The 17394-nt window shown below is 40.1% G+C and overlaps 1 protein-coding gene across 5 annotated transcripts in view; it reads left to right on the top strand.

The window, feature by feature from the left end:
• Positions 1–17394, top strand: part of TAFA2 (TAFA chemokine like family member 2) — a 483266-nt gene that overhangs the window by 184938 nt on the left and 280934 nt on the right. Inside the window, exon 1 of one of the 5 annotated variants that reach the window (XM_082742526.1) lies at positions 3266–3462. The exons of the other annotated variants lie outside the window; for them this stretch is intronic. The gene's annotated coding sequence lies outside the window, so the exon portion shown is untranslated. Of the gene's footprint in view, positions 1–3265; positions 3463–17394 lie in introns of those variants that run through there. 5 annotated transcript variants of the gene reach the window in all.

Here is a 17394-nt window from a genome sequence, read left to right as displayed (position 1 = left end):
TATCTTTCAAAGCCAGTTCAAGGGAGCAATAGAACCTCAAAAATCTTATAGGCCAGTATTTATGCTATGATGTTCTTTGCCATGCCTTTTACACTTTCTACAGAATAAATTGTAAATTGTACTGATATCAATGGGCATAGGGAAGAGTGCAGTGGAACACAATGATGTTGATTCTGAGGCTTTTTATTTACATAAACTTTTTTTATTATCAGTTGTGATGTCATGATTTATAAGATATATTTCGGGGCACCTGGGTGGCTCAGTGGGGTTAAAGCCTCTGCCTTCGGCTCAGATCATGATCCCAGGGTCCTGGAATTGAGCCTCGCATCAGGTTGTCTGCTCAGCAGGGAGCCTGCCTCCCCCTCTCTATCTGCCTGCCTCTCTGCCTACTTGTGATCTCTGTATGTCAAATAAATAAAATCTTAAAAAAGAAAAGATTTATTAAAATAAAAAGATATATTTGGTTTTCCTCTACAATTAAAAAAAAATACTCCAGAGCCATAAAGGTGAAATGGGTGTCTTGTTAATAATAAAGATGGCTTTTGGACCCCACTCAAGGGCAGAGGCTGATTGCCAGGAAGATCAACCATGTGATTCAAGGGTTTAAACTTTCAGTCTTACCCTCTGACATCTGGGGATGAGATAGGGGCAGGAGACTGAATCAGCTAATGGCCAATGGTTCAGTCAATCATGACTTTGTAACAAAGCCTCCATAAAAACTCAGGAAACCAGCTTTTGGTCCTTTATTTGGAAGAGTTTCCATGCTTAGGGAATCAAAGTGCTTCCATGTGCCACTGGACTAGTCTCCAGGCCCCATGAGGACAGAAGCTCTTTTGTTCAGGATTTCATCTTATGTATTACTTCATCTGGCCATTGATGCATATCCTTGATCATGCCTTTTAAAAAGCTGGCAAACCTAAGTTAAGTGTTTCCCAGAGTTCTGTAAGCCACTTTAGCAAACTAATCAAACCTGAAGAGGAGATCACTGCAACCTCCAATCCATAGCCAGCCAGTCAGAAGCGTAGTTAATGGCTTGGGGCTTGTGACTGGCAGCTGAAATAGAGTGTGGGAGTCAGTCTTATAAGACTGAACCCTTAACCTGTGGAATGTGAAGCCGTCTCTAGATCGGCAGTATCAGGACTGAGTTGAATTATCTGACATCTTGCTAGTATCTGAGAATTGCTAGGTATTACATGTAGGGGTGGAGGGGGATTCCTCTCTTTCCCCCATTAAAATTGGGTATGGGAATCCTAAAAGACCAAGTACTCCAAAGTCCCTCCCATTTTCCTCCCCCAAAGGTAATCGCCATTTTGGATTTTTGTCATTATAGATTCATTCTTCCTGATTTTGACCTTTATAGAATTTGAATCATAGAGTATGAATGTCTTTGGGTCTGGTTTCCTTTGCTTAGCATGGTGCTTGTGAGAGTCACCATTATTAACTAGAGGGGATAGTTTGTTTTTATTGCTGCATAGCATTCCATGATATGAACATAACATAATTTATTCTGTCTTGGAAGAATATTTAGACTGTTTCAGTGAGCTATTCCATATAATACTGCTTTGAACATCTTTGCATATTTTTTGGGGTACACATATTGATGGAGTTGCTGAGTGATAGGGTATGTGTATATTCAATTTTGTAAATACCACCAAATGTTTTTACAAAGTGGTCATACCAATTTTAGCTCCCTCCTATTATACATCAGAGCTCCATGGGCTCCACATTTTTGGCAACCCTTGATATGGACTCTGGTTCACAACTACCATGGCCTTATCAAGGTATTGATCTTTTACTGTGTGTTGGAGATTATAGTAAGTGGTGCAGGGAATGAAAGAGAAAATGGTTGATATAGTTTCTTTCTTTGTGCTAGTGAAGTTGGATAGCTAATATCTGTGAAGATACAAAGGATAATATAGTTTATAAATAAAATGCTGAATCATAAGATTAAGCTAGAAACAACTATATTTATTAGTTATTTCTGATTTCACTTTAGTTCATAGATTTGGTTTTCTTTTTAAAAAGTAAGAGCAACAGCAAATGACAGTAATTTAGTGGAAAAATAAAAAGTTGATTCTTTCAAACATTTGATCAAATTTATTTTGGTGTGTCTAAAAATATTCATTTTTTTGTTCGTAAGATTTTTCTTTATAAATACATGAGAATTTCTGAGAATGTTCCCCTATATTGGCAAATAGGTGTAAGAGGAATTTATGTTGGTCAGGATGCTTCCTCTTTCCATAATCTTGCAGGTTTGGGAAAGGCTTTCCCATCATTTCTGCACTGTGTCCCCCAGGCCACCTCTCCACTCCTGTAGTGAGCAAAGCTGTGCTTGTGCAAAGTTTTTCTTTGTATTTTTAAAAATCCTTTGTGCCACACACTGTGCTAAATGTTGACATAAATTAGCTCATTTAAAAAAAATAAATAAACTAGCTCATTTAATCATCTCCATAGTTCTGGGCTATAGGTTTTAGTAGTGACCTCATTATATACGGAGAAGGAAACAGGTACAGGGTGATTAAGTAACTTGAGAGTTTCAAAGGATTCCCTGGGGAATTCTATGGATTAGCATTGGACTGGGCACATGAAAGGCCAGGTGAGTAATAGATTCAGCTTTAGTGGATGATTGCACGGTCTGATCTTCACATTCATGGGACCACATCCTCATACTGTCTTCCCACCTACTTATGTGATCCTATGCAACACACTTAAGCTCTCTTTACTTTAGCTTCTTCAGCAAATTCAGATATTAAATCTGAGGAATCTCCTTAGTGGATATTACGAGGTTAAATTTGGGTACTATAAAATGATAGTCATTATTTACAACAAACTCAGCTAATTGCATTTGGGTTAATGCTATTGAATAAATTATATGGGAATATCTGGGAGCATTTCTTGAGATGAAAATCTTTAGGTCACTTTTTTTTTTTTTTAAGATTTTATTTCTTTATTTGACAGAGATCACAGGTAGGCAGAGAGGCAGGCAGAGAGAGAGGAAAGGAAGCAGGCTCCCCGCGGAGAAGAGAGCCCGACGCGGGGCTTGATCCCAGGACCCTGGGATCATGACCTGAGCTGAAGGCAGAGGCTTCTACCCACCGAGCCACCCAGGCACCCTTTAGGTCACTTTTGAAGAAGGAGACATGCTTTTTGCTTCAATAGGACTTTGAATTTGTCATTCAGTTAAGTTGGAGGACAAACCCCCCCTGGAATTAAATAGAATTGGTTCCTCTCATGTTAATATTCTCTTATGGCAAGAGTATTTTTCAGTCTTAAATAAAATCTCTAGAATAAGAGATAAGGAAGTCTAATATGTGAAACTTGATCTTGTTCAGTCAGCTGAGTAAAAATCCAGCTTCCTTGGCATGATGCCCTGGTATTATTACAGAGCAGGTTGGCACTTGAGGACTACAACTAGGAGAAAATTCTCAGGATATGAGAAGCTGCGTATGATCCTTCCAGAAGGTGAGTCACTCACAGTTATAGGTGAGACATTTGTCAGGCTTAGAGAACATCGCTTGCATCTTCCCTGGCATTGGTAGAATTAGCTCTTGAGGAGCAATGTGTATTTCCAGCCCCCTCCCCATTTTTCTTCAATTACATCCTCTAAGTGCTGCTTCTGTTTTTGTTTTGTTTTTCTCTAATCCATGCTACCGTCTGCACGCTGTGGTAGGAAGTAGTATGTAGTGGTAGAGAGAGTACTATGTGTTTGGCAATGATATATGAACTTTTTGTTAAAGAGGAAAAAAGATACCTACCTATGTCATAAAAAAGTATTGTTTGCATTTTTCTATCTAAGTTCAAACTTTCTTATAATTGAGATAAAATTGACGTATAGTGTATTAGTCTCAGGTGTACAACACGGTGATTTAGGATTTGTGTATATTGCAAAATGATCACTACAGTAGGTCTAATTAACATCTCTCACCATATTTAATGAAATTTTTTTGTGATGACAACTTTTAAGATTTGCTCTTTGCAATTTTCAAATACACAACTCAGTATGGTTAACTATTGGCACTATGCTTCACATTATAGCCTCAGGGCTCGTTTTATAACTGGAAGTTTGAAACTTTAAGAGCACTGTGAGTAAGGAAAGCAGGTGAGGGGAGTAAACAGGTAAAAAGTATGTTTTTAAATGAAGCTTTCTGGAAATATCTTAAAGGTATTATGCTAATTACATTTATTTAAAAATCTGTAGATCTGAAATCTTACCATGTCAGTTGAAACCTCAGATTTCCCCTCATACTGATAGTCTGAGTATATTCTTTACATTTCTAAGTGAAATTTCCCCCCGTCTGTTCCTTCATTAAATTTCTTTTAATTTTTTTAAATCTTTACAACTGTGAACCTAAGATAATCCTTGCCCTTCCAACTTACATAGTTTACATCTAACTTGCGATTTCCTATAGATTGTGACTAATGGAGTTGGTCCCAGTACTCTCCTTAAAAGAGGTGCTTAAAAATCAAATTCTGCTTTTTTTTTTGTAACCAAAAGGAACACTCTGTAGTATTCCAAACAGTTTTATACTCTTTTAGTGAAAATTAACTTAAGGGTGGTTAAATGTCCAACTACTGATTTCAGCTGAGTCATGATCTCAGGGTCCTGAGATTGAGCCCTGCATAGAGCAGTGAGCTCAGTGAGGAGGGTCTCCTGAAGAGTCTCTTCTTTTCCCTCGGTCCTGACAACCCACCCTCCTCACTCCTGCGTGCACATGTGCACGCTCTCTCTCTCTCTCCCTCTAAATAAATAAATAAATAAATACTGTCATGTCCATGATTAAAGGAGCAAGACTGATACAAAGCGAAGGTCAAGCAAAGCTTTATTTCGCGCCAAGCATCAGGAATCTAACTGAACGTTCAGGGACGCACCTCTTACAAGAGAGCGCGACCCTTCTCTGTTTCACAGACTAGCTTTTAAGGGCAAAGGCCATGCGGTGGGGCCTGGCCAGGCACAGGTGGCCCATGAGATTTTAACATACATAGGAAACTCCGTGGTGATGCTAGGTGACCAATTGAGTTACAGTTTACCCTAGTAGATATTTGAAACAGCCTAATACACCTTGATTAGGATTGGCTCCAAAAAGGGTTCCCAAAGGGTGGGGGCCCCTACTCCTTGGTAGCTAGGGAGACAGTATGCAGCTCCCTACTGATTGGATATCTCCACCTGGCCTGACCCACCCTTGTGTCTGGGCTTTTGTTACCTGAAGCTGGTGTCCAAGTAAATCCCCTGAGGGAATGGGAACAGGGACAGTTTCTAAATAGGTCCTTACAATACAAAAATTTAAAATTTTCTTCAGTTAAACGTGAACAGCTTTTAATCAAAATGTTCCTTGTCAAGAAAGACCATACTTGAGAGCAGAACTAACATGTTCACTTTTTTTTTTTTTTTTTTTGATATGCTTAAGTCCTTTGAATGCTTTCTCCCTTCCCTAATATTGATCTGCTCTCACATCCTCCCCTGGACCATGGTTAAAGATTTCTCAGTGGTCCCCTGCTTCTACCTCTGCCTTCCCACAGTGAAGTCGCCACCCAATAGCTAGAATGATCTTACAGAAATGTAAATTCAGTCGCATCATTCCCCCTTTCACAGTTCTCCCAAAATAATCTAACTTCTGTCAATTGGCCTCAAGAGCCACCCTGCCTCTTTCCTGTCATTCTCCTGGATTGTTCTTCAATGCCAGCTTAGGCCTTCTTCCTCTTCCTTAAGCACACTGAGTTCATTTGTAACTGCAGGCCTTTGTCCTTATGGTGTTTCCCTTTCCCTGGGGTGATGTCCTCCAGATAACCATTCAGATTTCTGCTCAAATAGCACCTTTCTAGAGATTTTTCCTCTGGTCACAACCTCTCCCTATTACTTTGCTTTATTTTTTATTGTAGAGCTTATCACCGCCTACCATATTATATATTTCCTTGTTAATTGTTTCTTTCCATTGGAATAAAAACCTCTGGAGAATGTGGGTTATGTCCATGGCCATATTTCCAGAACTTAGAGTCTAGTTTATAATGGGCAATTGATATTTGATGCAGGAATGAATGAATTGTTGACTAAATTAGTTTGGCACATGTAGACACCTATCAGCATAATTTACGGCTATCTTATCTGATTGACATTATGCCATGGTTTGCATTCAGAATATTAAGTTCCTCTTGGTAAGGCAATGAAAACAGAGAAATAGACAGTGAAGATTGCCTGAAACCTGAAGCCTGTCCTTCCCCAAAGCAGAGCCTGAGACAAGGCTTCCATATTGGTAGTTTATTTTGGGAAGTGACCCCAGAACACAGAAGTGGAGCATTTGGAAGAAAGAGAGGGAAGGAGGAATATCCCATTCGCAGTGTATTTTGGAGCTGTTTACTAATCTGGCAGCTATGACTCAGTCTCACTGGGCAGGCTTTGAGGAGTGGGATAATTATACCCGAGACACGGAAGAGTGGAATGTTTATGCCTTAGCTCCTCTGGGGTCAAGGGTTGGACCTGCTGTTAACACCCAGCTATTCCAGGTTTGCACGTGTGTTGGAATGGCTGAGTGGTTCTGTCCTGTCCCACATGGCTGCGGTGGAAACCCTGGCCAAAAGCTGAACTGAGGTGTTGTTCCTTTCTGCCTGTACACAGCTGGTTGCTAATGTACCAGGCCGAATGAAAAGGGTTGGAGGGGGATGGTAGCTGGACGAGAGGTTTCTGATATGGTGATCTTCGCTGTTGCCTCTTAATCATCTTAATCTGGATCAAGTTGGCTCTTCAAACTCTTTATGGGCAGAGTTGAGGCATTTTCCTTTTGGATTACGTCTAAAACACCTTCATGGTTTGCAGTAGGTACTGAATAAAATACCTCTTTACTTTTTGACTGCCTTATTAACATTTGTGCATATTTACTTTTGATCCTACAGAGGTACTATAAAATAAACAAAATACAGGCTAGTGTACATCTGTTATCTATGAGATAAAACAGTCAACCCATGGATTAATCAAATGTTCTGTGTGTGTGTGTGTGTGTGTGTGTGTGGTGGGGGGAGGGGAAGAGCAGAATTGAGACAGTTTAATGATGTTTGTATATTTGAAGAGTTGTGCAACTATCGCCACAGTCCATTTTAGGACATTTATATGATCTCAGAAGAAATCCCACACTTTTCAGCAGCCACTCTCTTTTTCCTCGCATCTACCCCAAGCCCTAGACAACCACTCATCTACTTTGTTTCTATCGATGTTTACCTATTTTGGGTATTTCCAGCAAATGAAATCCTATAATACATAATCACATGTGCTCTTAAATCTTGCACATATCCATTGACATTCAACATGTATTTCCTGAGTACCAGGCACTATGCTAGGTAGACCTGGTCCCAGGCTATATTCTAATAGAAGACAGAAAAACAAATCAAACAAGCCTAAAAAACACATGAAATAACTACTGAGATAAGTGTGACGATGAAAGCACAGAATACAAATGGAGAAAACATGGTGAAGAAGACACTTTGAGTTGTGAGTTCATGAAGGCCACCTCTCTAAGCTGGTGCCTTTATGCTGAACTTGGAGGAATTCACCACATGAAGATGGACGAATGTGTTCTATCAGGGGACAGTATATGTAAAGGCTCTGATATGGGAAAGAACTTTGCTTATTTGAGGAGCTGAAGACAGACCACTGTGGCTGTAGCATAGTAAACACAGTGATAGGGGCACAAGATTATTCAGTCCAGGAGCTGGGGGAGGGTGACGTGATTGATGCAGGGCCTTGGGGATCCTTATAAGTGGTTGCATTTTATTCTAGGTGTGTGGGAAACCTCCAAGGGTATTACAAAGAAGAGTGAAGTGAGCTGATTGATGTTTAGTAGGGTCCCTCTTGCTGTGTGGCTAATGGTAGAGACAAGACAGAGACCAGTTAGGAGGCTGTTCCAGGAGGCTAGGCTAGCCTGGAAAGGGCTGACTCCATTGGAGATGCAGAGAAGTAAATATGTTCAAGATATATTGTAGAACATAGAGAAAGAGGTGGCCCAGGGCCAAGCCCTAACCAAATATTTAGAATTGAGACTCAGAGAAGGAGAAGAGGAGACTGAAAAAAGTCTCCAGACAAGAGAAAACTGAATGTATAAAGATTTGGAAACGAAGAAAGCTGGTGTGGGCAACTGTCAAAAGTTATGAGAATGTTGGGGCACCTGGGTGGCTCAGTGGGTTAAAGCCTCTGCCTCTGGCTCTGGTCATGATCCAAGGGTCCTGGGATCGAGCCCCACATTGGGCTCTCTGCTCAGCAGGGAGCCTGCTTCCTCCTCTTTCTCTGCCTGCTTCTCTGCCTACTTGTGATCTCCGTCTCTCAAATAAATAAATAAAATCTTAAAAAAAAATGCTATGAGGATGTCAAAAAAGATGAGGACAAAGAAGAATGCATTAAGTTCGGCAAGATCAAGGTTATCAGTGATTTTAGATAGGATGATATTGGTGGAAAGATGGATGGAAGTTTGGTTAGACTGTACTGAAAGGGAAATATGCATGAAAATATGGAGGTAGGTTATGTAGACATTTAGGAGGACCAGAGAAGCAAGCAGAGGGGTAAGTGAATTAGGTGAGGTGCTTGTCCCCTCCAGTAGGAATGTATTGAAACATTTGAGTATTAGAATTCCTAAGGAGAGAGTGAGAGACTGGGAGACTGAAGTTTTGGGAGAGAGGTCTGGGGAAGGCAAGAGGGGATCCTGAGAATGGCTGGAAACATTGGTCTTTAAAGAAAACAGTCATCTTTCCACAGATGAAAGAGGGAAAAGCAGGCACAAGCAGGTTTGTCTGCCTGAGCTTGTGATGAAAACAGAGTTACACACTGGTGGCTTTTTTTCTCAGAGGAGATGTATAGACTCTGAAGAATGGTGAGAACATTCACCTTAAAGTGAGGGAGAGAAGGGTGCCCAGTGCAGGTAAGCTTACCTGGGCAAGGGGACAAAGCACAGAGGGGACTCTAGCTTACTGGCCTAGAGTGTTAGTGGCAAAACTGTGGGACATCAGCTTGTAGAGAGTGAGATCTGGTTGTGAGAAGTTTGCGGTCATCAGAAGACTAAGCTTCGCTCTATAGATAGTAGAGAGCTGCCTGTGCAGGGTTTCATAGAAGAGGGAGTGATGTGAGGGAAGTGGTATTTAAGAAATGTGAATCTTTCACTGCCTTTAGTGGAGATAGGCGGGGAACAGAATGGAAGGACTCAAAAGGCAAATAAACACCCTGTTAACTCAGATATTTTAGAATTGGTGTTAGAAAATTGGTTAAGATCTATTTCAGTATCTGTATCTAGCAGTGACCATTTGCAGAATGTTCTCAGTTTACAAATGGGGAAACTGAGGGCCAGGGGGACTAGAAAGGAAGAACTTGATCTATGAGATTTTCATTAGTCTGAGCAAATGGGCTTCGGCTCTGTGCTCTCATGTCCAATGGTAGGAATATTTGAATAGCAACAACAAGGAGGTGTGGCTTCTGATGGATACCTTGTATCCTTGTATTCTTTCATATGGGTATGTGTGTGTTCAGGTTAATCCATTACTTAACGCTTCTTAGAAACACTGACAAAAAAAAAAAAAAGAAAGAAAGAAATACTTGCAATGACCAATATATGAGGCAGAAAGGCATTTTAACAAAGTAGGTTCCAAAATAAAGCCCTGAATTGTGTTTGGGCAGATAAGCCTAACACAGTCATACAAATTAGAAAATTATGGAAAAGCACACATACTTGAGAGCAGTTGTAGTACTTCACCACTTTAAAGTGCTTTAATCCTGAAAATGGAGACAGTGGTACAAATTGGAATGATTCATATGGATGAGTGGGATGCTGAAAAAGAAAATTACTGAGAGAAGCATTGATTTGTAGTAGAAAATGGAGATATAGGGTTTGAAGAGGGTATTCCGGATATGGTAAGACTACCAATTCAAGGAATAGAAATAGTTGCGGAATATTGAATATGCAGAGAGGCCTAATGTAAAGAGTACAGATTTAGCTAAAACCTCAGTTCTTCCACTTTCCAGCTGTGTGATCTGCGACATGATAAGCAAGCTTCCCAAGGTTCAGCTTCCTCATCAAACATAACAGGAATAATAAGTTTTCATGAAGGTTTGACATAGGTTTGACATTAGGCTTGGCATTTAATGAGTAGGGGCTATTATTTATGGAACAATATATATAGAGAGAGTCATCATTCAGTCTGTTCGTGAATATGTGAATGTGCTAGACACTGTTTTGGATTCAGGGGAATCAGCTGTTTATCAGGGGTTTTATAAAACTCCCAGGTTTCCATTTTCACGGAGCTTCTATTCTTGTGGAGGGACATGTATGGGAAGAAAAGAAAGAGCAGTGTGAGTGCAGCAGAAATAGGTGGTTGAAGACGTAGTGGGGTGCGATGGTAGAAGTCAGAGGAAGCTGGGTCACGCAGGGCTTTAGTGAGGGCACCACAGGGGGCTGTGCTGAAGATACTTGGTTTCACTCCATGAAATGGGAAAGCAGTTAGATATTTTGAGGGGATTCGTGACATACATGGACTTAAGCAAAGGGCTCACTCTGGCTGCTGTGTAGGAGCAGAACACAGGGTGACGAGAGCAAACATGTAGAGGCTCCTGTAAGAAGTCCATGAGAGGCGAAGGGGCCTTTGGGTTAGGTAGGCGTGGAAACTGTGAGATCTGGTTGAATAATAGATCTGTTTCCAACAAAAGGTTGAACGGATTTGCTAAGAAATTGAATGTGGACTGTGAGAAAAAGAGAGTAATCAAGGAAGATTTCTTCTTAATGGGGCCTCCATTTTCTAAGATTAGGGAGATGGGGGTAGTAGCAGCTATGGGAGGACTAATCTAGAGTTCAGGACATATTATTATTATTATTTTAAAGATTTTATTTATTTATTTGACAGAGATCACAAGTAGGCAGAGAAGCAGGCAGAGAAAGAGAGGAGGAAGCAGGCTCCCTGCTGAGCAGAGAGCCCGATGTGGGGCTCGATCCCAGAACCCTGGGATCATGACCTGAGCCGAAGGCAGAGGCTTTAACCCACTGAGACACCCGGGCGCCCCAAGTTCAGGACATATTAACTTTGAGACTTTTTAGTCTTACAAATGGAATGAACTAATAGAAGTTGGATGTGGGTCTGGATTTCAGAGACTAGGAAGAACCTGAAAATATAAATTTGAGAGAAACCTGCCCTTAGATAATTTTTAAAGCCGTATGACTGGTGGGCATGATCTTGGGAATTAGTATAGAGAGACAAGTGGTCTGGGATAGAGTCCTAGATTATATGAACTCTTCAAGGCCAAGGTGATTTCGAAGACTGAGAAGTGATGGAAGAGACTTCAAAGAGTAGTCTTTTGGAGGCCAAAATGAAGGGGGAAGTGTTCCAAAAAAGCAGGAAGTGGCCAGCAAAGTTAATTTTTTTGATGAATAGATGAGGAAGAGAAGCCCTGAGAAATGACAGTTGGGTTTGACAGTGTTCAGGCTATTAGTGACATTGACAAAAGCTGTTTTAGGGAGACGGGCGGGGAATGAAATGAAATTAGAAGAGGTTCAAGAGAGAATGCAACAGGAAATCCAGACAGCAACCATAAACAATTTTTAAAAGAAGTTTTGCTATAAAAGGGAACTAAGAAATTAAAGAAGACCAACAGAGGTTGTTTTCTTCTTCTTCTCCTCCTCTTCCTCCTCCTCCTCCTTCTTCTTTTAAAGATGGAAGCTATAGTTTTTGTTTATGCTAATGAAAAGGAGCCAATAGAGGGGGAAATTGATGTAACTGGACTGTAGCATTCATGTTAGAAGTTGTGAGAAATGTTCAGAAAGTGGATAATACAGGGCTTTAAAAGCCAATGAATTACCTTAGACTGTATATAGTAGGCAGCATGAAGCCTTTGTAGGTATTTGAATAGAGAAACGACATGAAAACCTACGTGTGCCCACAGTTAAATTCGCTAAGGTGATTTATAAGCATCATTATCTCTGATGACCCCTCTTAAAAATAAAAGATGGTATGGGGCGCCTAGGTGGCTCAGTGGGTTAAGCCACTGCCTTCAGCTCAGGTCATGATCTTGGAGTCCTGGGATCGAGTCCCGCATCCGGCTCTCTGCTCAGCAGGGAGCCTGCTTCCCTCCCTCTCTCTCTGCCTGCCTCTCTGCCTACTTGTGATCTGTCAAATAAATAAATAAAAAATCTAAAAAAAAAAATAAAAGATGGTATAGTCTCAACACTATAAACAGCTTGTCCTTAGGTAGAATTACAATGTGTTGTAGAACATGTGCTTTAATATTTTAACCCATTTAATCCTACTGGCTATTCCATGTTTTGTAGATGAGGAAACTAACTGAGGCACAAAGATGAAGGAACTTTTCCTAAACGACAGCTGTAAGTAAGTAAGAGAGCCAACAATCAGCCAACAGTCTGGTTCCAGAATATAGCATCAAGCATCATGTTTGATTTTTTTCTCTCCTTGTAGTGCCTTTTAAACTGTAAATTTCTTTTGGCCCCACTTATTGTTAATTTTTGAGAATCTAAAAAATGTTTGCTCTTTCCCTCACTTAAAGATTTTGCCTCTCTGTTTCTGTTCTTCAAATTGTATTTCATTTGTTATAGCTCACGTATATTATAATACATGTATCACCATGCATAATTTACATATCAAACATCCACTGATTCTGCTCATATACCTGTACACTCATTGAGGCGGTGGTCAGATGCAGATTCAAGCAAATTAGAGTGCTTTTAATAACAGTCACTTTGTAATTGCATCGTGCTTTATTGTTTCCTAAAAATGACCACACAAGGAAGATTACTTCATTCCCCTTGTCACCCCATGTGTTAGAGCAGATCTAAATATTGCCGTTAAGCAGATGAAGACTCAGAGACTCATAGAAACTGGCACAGTGCTTAGCTCAGAGTAGACACTTAATAAATAGTTGAATAAAAGGATAAATGAACAAATGGTCCAGAGTCACAGTCACAGAGTTTGGAAGAACAGAGCAATAATGAAATACTGGTCCTCCTGACTGCTAAGCCAGGGCCATTTCATTATACTGCAGTTGCCTTGAATTTTTTTAATCATTATTTTAAAATAAAACCCCGTGGTTTCCAAGTACGAACAGTTAAAACATAATCGAAGGGGTGAGATGGAATTCTAGCTGCATCTCAAATTTGGAGCTGGTTTTCAACTGAGAGTCGTAGTGATGCTACAGGTTGCAGACATCTCTGTGGGTCAATATCCAATTAATGTCTCAGCAGATTGCTAATAGAGACTGGGTTGTAGGGAGGGCTATTTTTGCAGTGAAATGGGAAGAGACGATTCTCAATTACTGAAATCATTAAAATATTGAGGGTGATTATTTACACATTTAGGGTGTGTGAGTTGTTCTGAGTTGGGCGCATTCCAGCTTGAGTTATTGGTATCTGCTTCTGTGTCTACCTCTTCCATTTATTGTAACAGGCGAGGAGGGCAATATGCTTTCTGGCATCCTATTTGGAGCACTTCTATAGATTTGCTTCTCATGATTAGATCTGCCAGATGTCACGCTTGAACTACGTCTATTGTGGGGGTGGGTGAAGAAGTGCCACTTCTCACATCCATCTTCTGACACAAGCTGTGAGTTGGCTCTAGCTTCTCGTCTCTGAGAAGGTGGGCAGTAACGCTTTCTGGCTGAGGAAGGCAGGTGGTGCCAAGGGGCTTGGGAATGGAAGTAGTAGGGAGCACATATTTTTACACTCTTGGTTAGCTAGGAGCGACTGCACACAGCCAAGTCCCTGTTGCAATGTGATGGGCATTTGTCAACATCAGTGTCATGGGCAGTTGTCAAAGTTTTGCTCTGTGGGGAAAAAGCTAAGGGGAGACCCAGTTTTTCAACGTGACTTAAGCATGAGCCTTTTGTGGGGGGGGAGGGAGGAGGGATAACAGTTTATTTTTGTATGGGGTACGTGTTGTTATTGATATCTTGTACAGATTGCCAGGCATTCTTCCACATCTTGGTGAGAAGAGACATACAGTTCTATTTTAGAGTTCCACACTGTTGCGTAAAGCCAGTGAGCAGACCTGAGACCCCTCTTACTGCCAACTCATCTTGGTGGGGGGCGACAAGATGCAGTGCTACTTTAAATTTGTTATCTCCAAGAGCACACCGGTATGGAACATTATTAGCAAATGGTGTTCCCCCTCCGCCCATTTTTTTCTGGGAAAAGATGTCTGTATCACGTACTGTGTAAGCATCATTTGGGCAGCTGAAAATATCTTCATTTTTAAGAAAAATATTCATGTTTTTCACAGACGCCTCTGTACCTGCCTGTGTATTGAGGTGGGATTTTTCCATTGAAACAGGGATGAAAGGTATATTCCTAAGTGTCAAAATAGAATGTCTACCCTGCTTGTCTGGCATCAATTAAAAAATATAGACTCCCACATCTTGCAGCACTCAGCAGAGAGCCCAAGCTTGCCTGGATGGCCTCCTGCTGAAGCATGTTTGAAACAGTATTTGGAGAAACATTTCAGTTCAAGAGACATACTATATTTCATAAAAACTGAATAGTCTCTGAACTCTGTTGCTGGGGCCAAGTCGCATCACCAGAATAGAACCTATCTTAGCTAAAGCCTTAGGTTTCTGGTAGAATGTATTCATGCAGTAGTTTTTTTATTTTTAAGCTTCTTTTCTTTGAGTTTGACTTGTGGGTACAATTAAAGTTACGTTCTTAACTTTGATCAGAGGCCAAGTTAAGAAACAGCTATTTGAAGAATATTTCTTAATCAACATTGCAGCGCACATAGCAGGTGCTTTCAAGAAATAGTTGAATTAGTGAATGAACTGAAGACATATGTATTCTGGTTCTTAAGGTCCCCCGCCACTCCCAGGAAGTATTATGTAAAAAAAAAACTCCTCCAAGTGTTTATTACCAACAGAGTTTGTCTTCTCTTATGCATTCAGACACATACTTTTGATTTCATTACTTCTTAAGTGGTTTCTGATCCATCTTAATTTATAACTCAGCTGTTTTTATATAATATAATATTATAAAAAAATCTCTAATTTGGAGCAATTCTCTAATTTGGAGCATTTAGTCTTTTTCATTATCTGCTGCTTGAAATGCTTCCAGTCCTAGTGGGGAACAAGGTGGGCATACATGAAACACGAAAAAGAAAGCAAAAAAATAATAAAGGGTCCCGAAAGAGCTCTCTCAGGAGAAAGGGATCCACTCATGGCTACCTATGAAAGGGAGAGCTGAGTTCATTCAGTTTGAAGCTCAGGGCTATGGTAGCATCCCCAAATACAAACCCTCAAATCTTGGCCATTTCCAGGGCAACCCTCTAACCTGGTTGTAACCTACTGTATTCATCAGAAGCACCAACTCATCCACCATGAAGAATCCTCGTTAAAAGAAGGTCTTCACTGTGGTGATGCTTTAGAATCTTGGACCTCCTTTAAGTGATTTAAGCCTTAGGGAAGTTGACTGATTTTAATTCGCTTCAACAAACATTCATTGAGAGCCTCAATGTAAGTCGGGCACTTTCCAAGAATGGTAGGTCTTCCCTTTGAGCTTCCTGTTTTGGGGCAACCTTTCTGAGTCTATTCACTTTATTCTACCACAGAGACTCTTCCTGATGTTCCAGTATTACTTTATTTGCAGATTTTGATAATCCACTTTAGGTGGAGAAACAACCTGAATAATTCAAGTACTTTTAGATTAACTTATTTTGGTCTCAGGTATTATTGTATTCTCACAAGTCTGGCTTTCAGCAGGTCAACCGTCTTGGATACCTTCAACAGGTGCAGACTTTCTTGGGCTCTATAGTTGAGCACCTTACAGGGGATGATATTTCTGGCCTCTTTCTAACAGAGGCAGTCTGCATTTTGAATAAGGCAAAACACAAAGTGCACGTGTTCCTCGGGCCGTGCAATAATGGTTCCCACACCCAGAGAGCAGTACGTGAGCATATCAGCTCAGTGATGAGTTGAGCAGAACCATTTACTCCTTTGTCCTGGACCTTGATGGATGACTAGTTTGAAAAGCAGGCACAGATCTGTATGTAGATACAGCACTCATTCTAACAAAAACTAGTAGTGCCATGGCTTTCCCCTTATTGCTTTTTTAATTCAGCTACATGTAAAGAGGTTGCTGCATAGAGCACACTATAATTCATGAGTTGTGGAGTCTGCTGCACCAAGATTCTAAAAACTGTAATGCAAGCTTGTTTTCTTTGAATTTTGAAAGGAAAAAAAAATCTGTATTTTCTCTCCTCACTTATGAAATTGGATGCTTAAAAATTACAGCAAAATTAGGACTTTAATGACTTTGTTTATATTTGGAGGAGGGACTCCAGCTCCATAAGATGAGTTTCTGAAAGAAAATAATTTATAGGTTATGTTCAAATAATTCCCCAGTTTTTTCTTGGAGTTCATTTTCTTGACCAAGAGAATCACTTGTAGCAGATGCTGTCTTCAGTGATGAAGAAACTGAGCCTCTGACCTAGACAGTCTGCTTGTCTTCTTCGTGGGTTTGCTTCTATCAAGATCTGTCGATATAATATCATATTTTTATATAATCAAAATTTGGATGATTTTAGTCTTCAAACATAGAAAGTTTGTTAGCTTTTGACCCTATGCATCTATAAATATGTATCTTGAGACTAAAAAGAAGTGAATCTCTTGTCTATCCCATGATTCTAGAAGTCTGAAAGAAGCAGTCGTGAAAAGGAAGAAGGTGAGAATTTCCAATAACTGTGTACTGAGTTGTTTCACCAGAGAGCTCTTTCTCTGTAGGGACTCAATTTTATTTTTGCTTGAATGAATACCATATACTGAAGATCTGATTTCATTACTATTGATGAAACATACACACACACACTTTTTTTTAAACTATGTACGAACACCTTTTATTTTTATTTGATGGAATTAACCTTGATAGAAAGGCAGGATGGGTTTTACCATTGAAGAGGTTAAGTGATTTTTTTTCCTAGCCATCATGGCCCATATGTGATATATTTTTTTGTACAGCTTAGATCATTTGATGTGGGTCGTGTCACTCTCACTTAGGAAATATGCTGAACATGATACAAAGGATAGTGTGGTGTAGAATCCCTTTGTGTGTGTGTGTGTACTATGTATTCAGTAGTGTTGATCAGGGGAAAATGATACCCCAGGGTAGTGGGTGCAGGCTGAGTTAGGTGAAAAGTCTGGTAATATGTTGAATTGTCCAGTGCTGTGATTACCAGTGTATGTCAGATTTGAAACCAAATGAAACCAGGATATGTGTAGACTTCTATTTTGCCTCTAAATACCGTAATCAGAAAAATCCTTTTGTATATAATAACATAACTTTTTAAGCTGAAAAAGAAAAAAAAATCTCATTTGGTAGTTCTGAAAAATCATAATTCAGTGGAGATAAGTGCATTTGGTTTCTTTGCCCATATTCCAAATCAGGAGGA

This window comes from Mustela nivalis, assembly GCF_964662115.1.
Source record: "Mustela nivalis genome assembly, chromosome: 7".
Taxonomy (NCBI): Eukaryota; Metazoa; Chordata; class Mammalia; order Carnivora; family Mustelidae; genus Mustela; species Mustela nivalis.
This window is presented reverse-complemented; position numbering and strand designations above follow the sequence as displayed.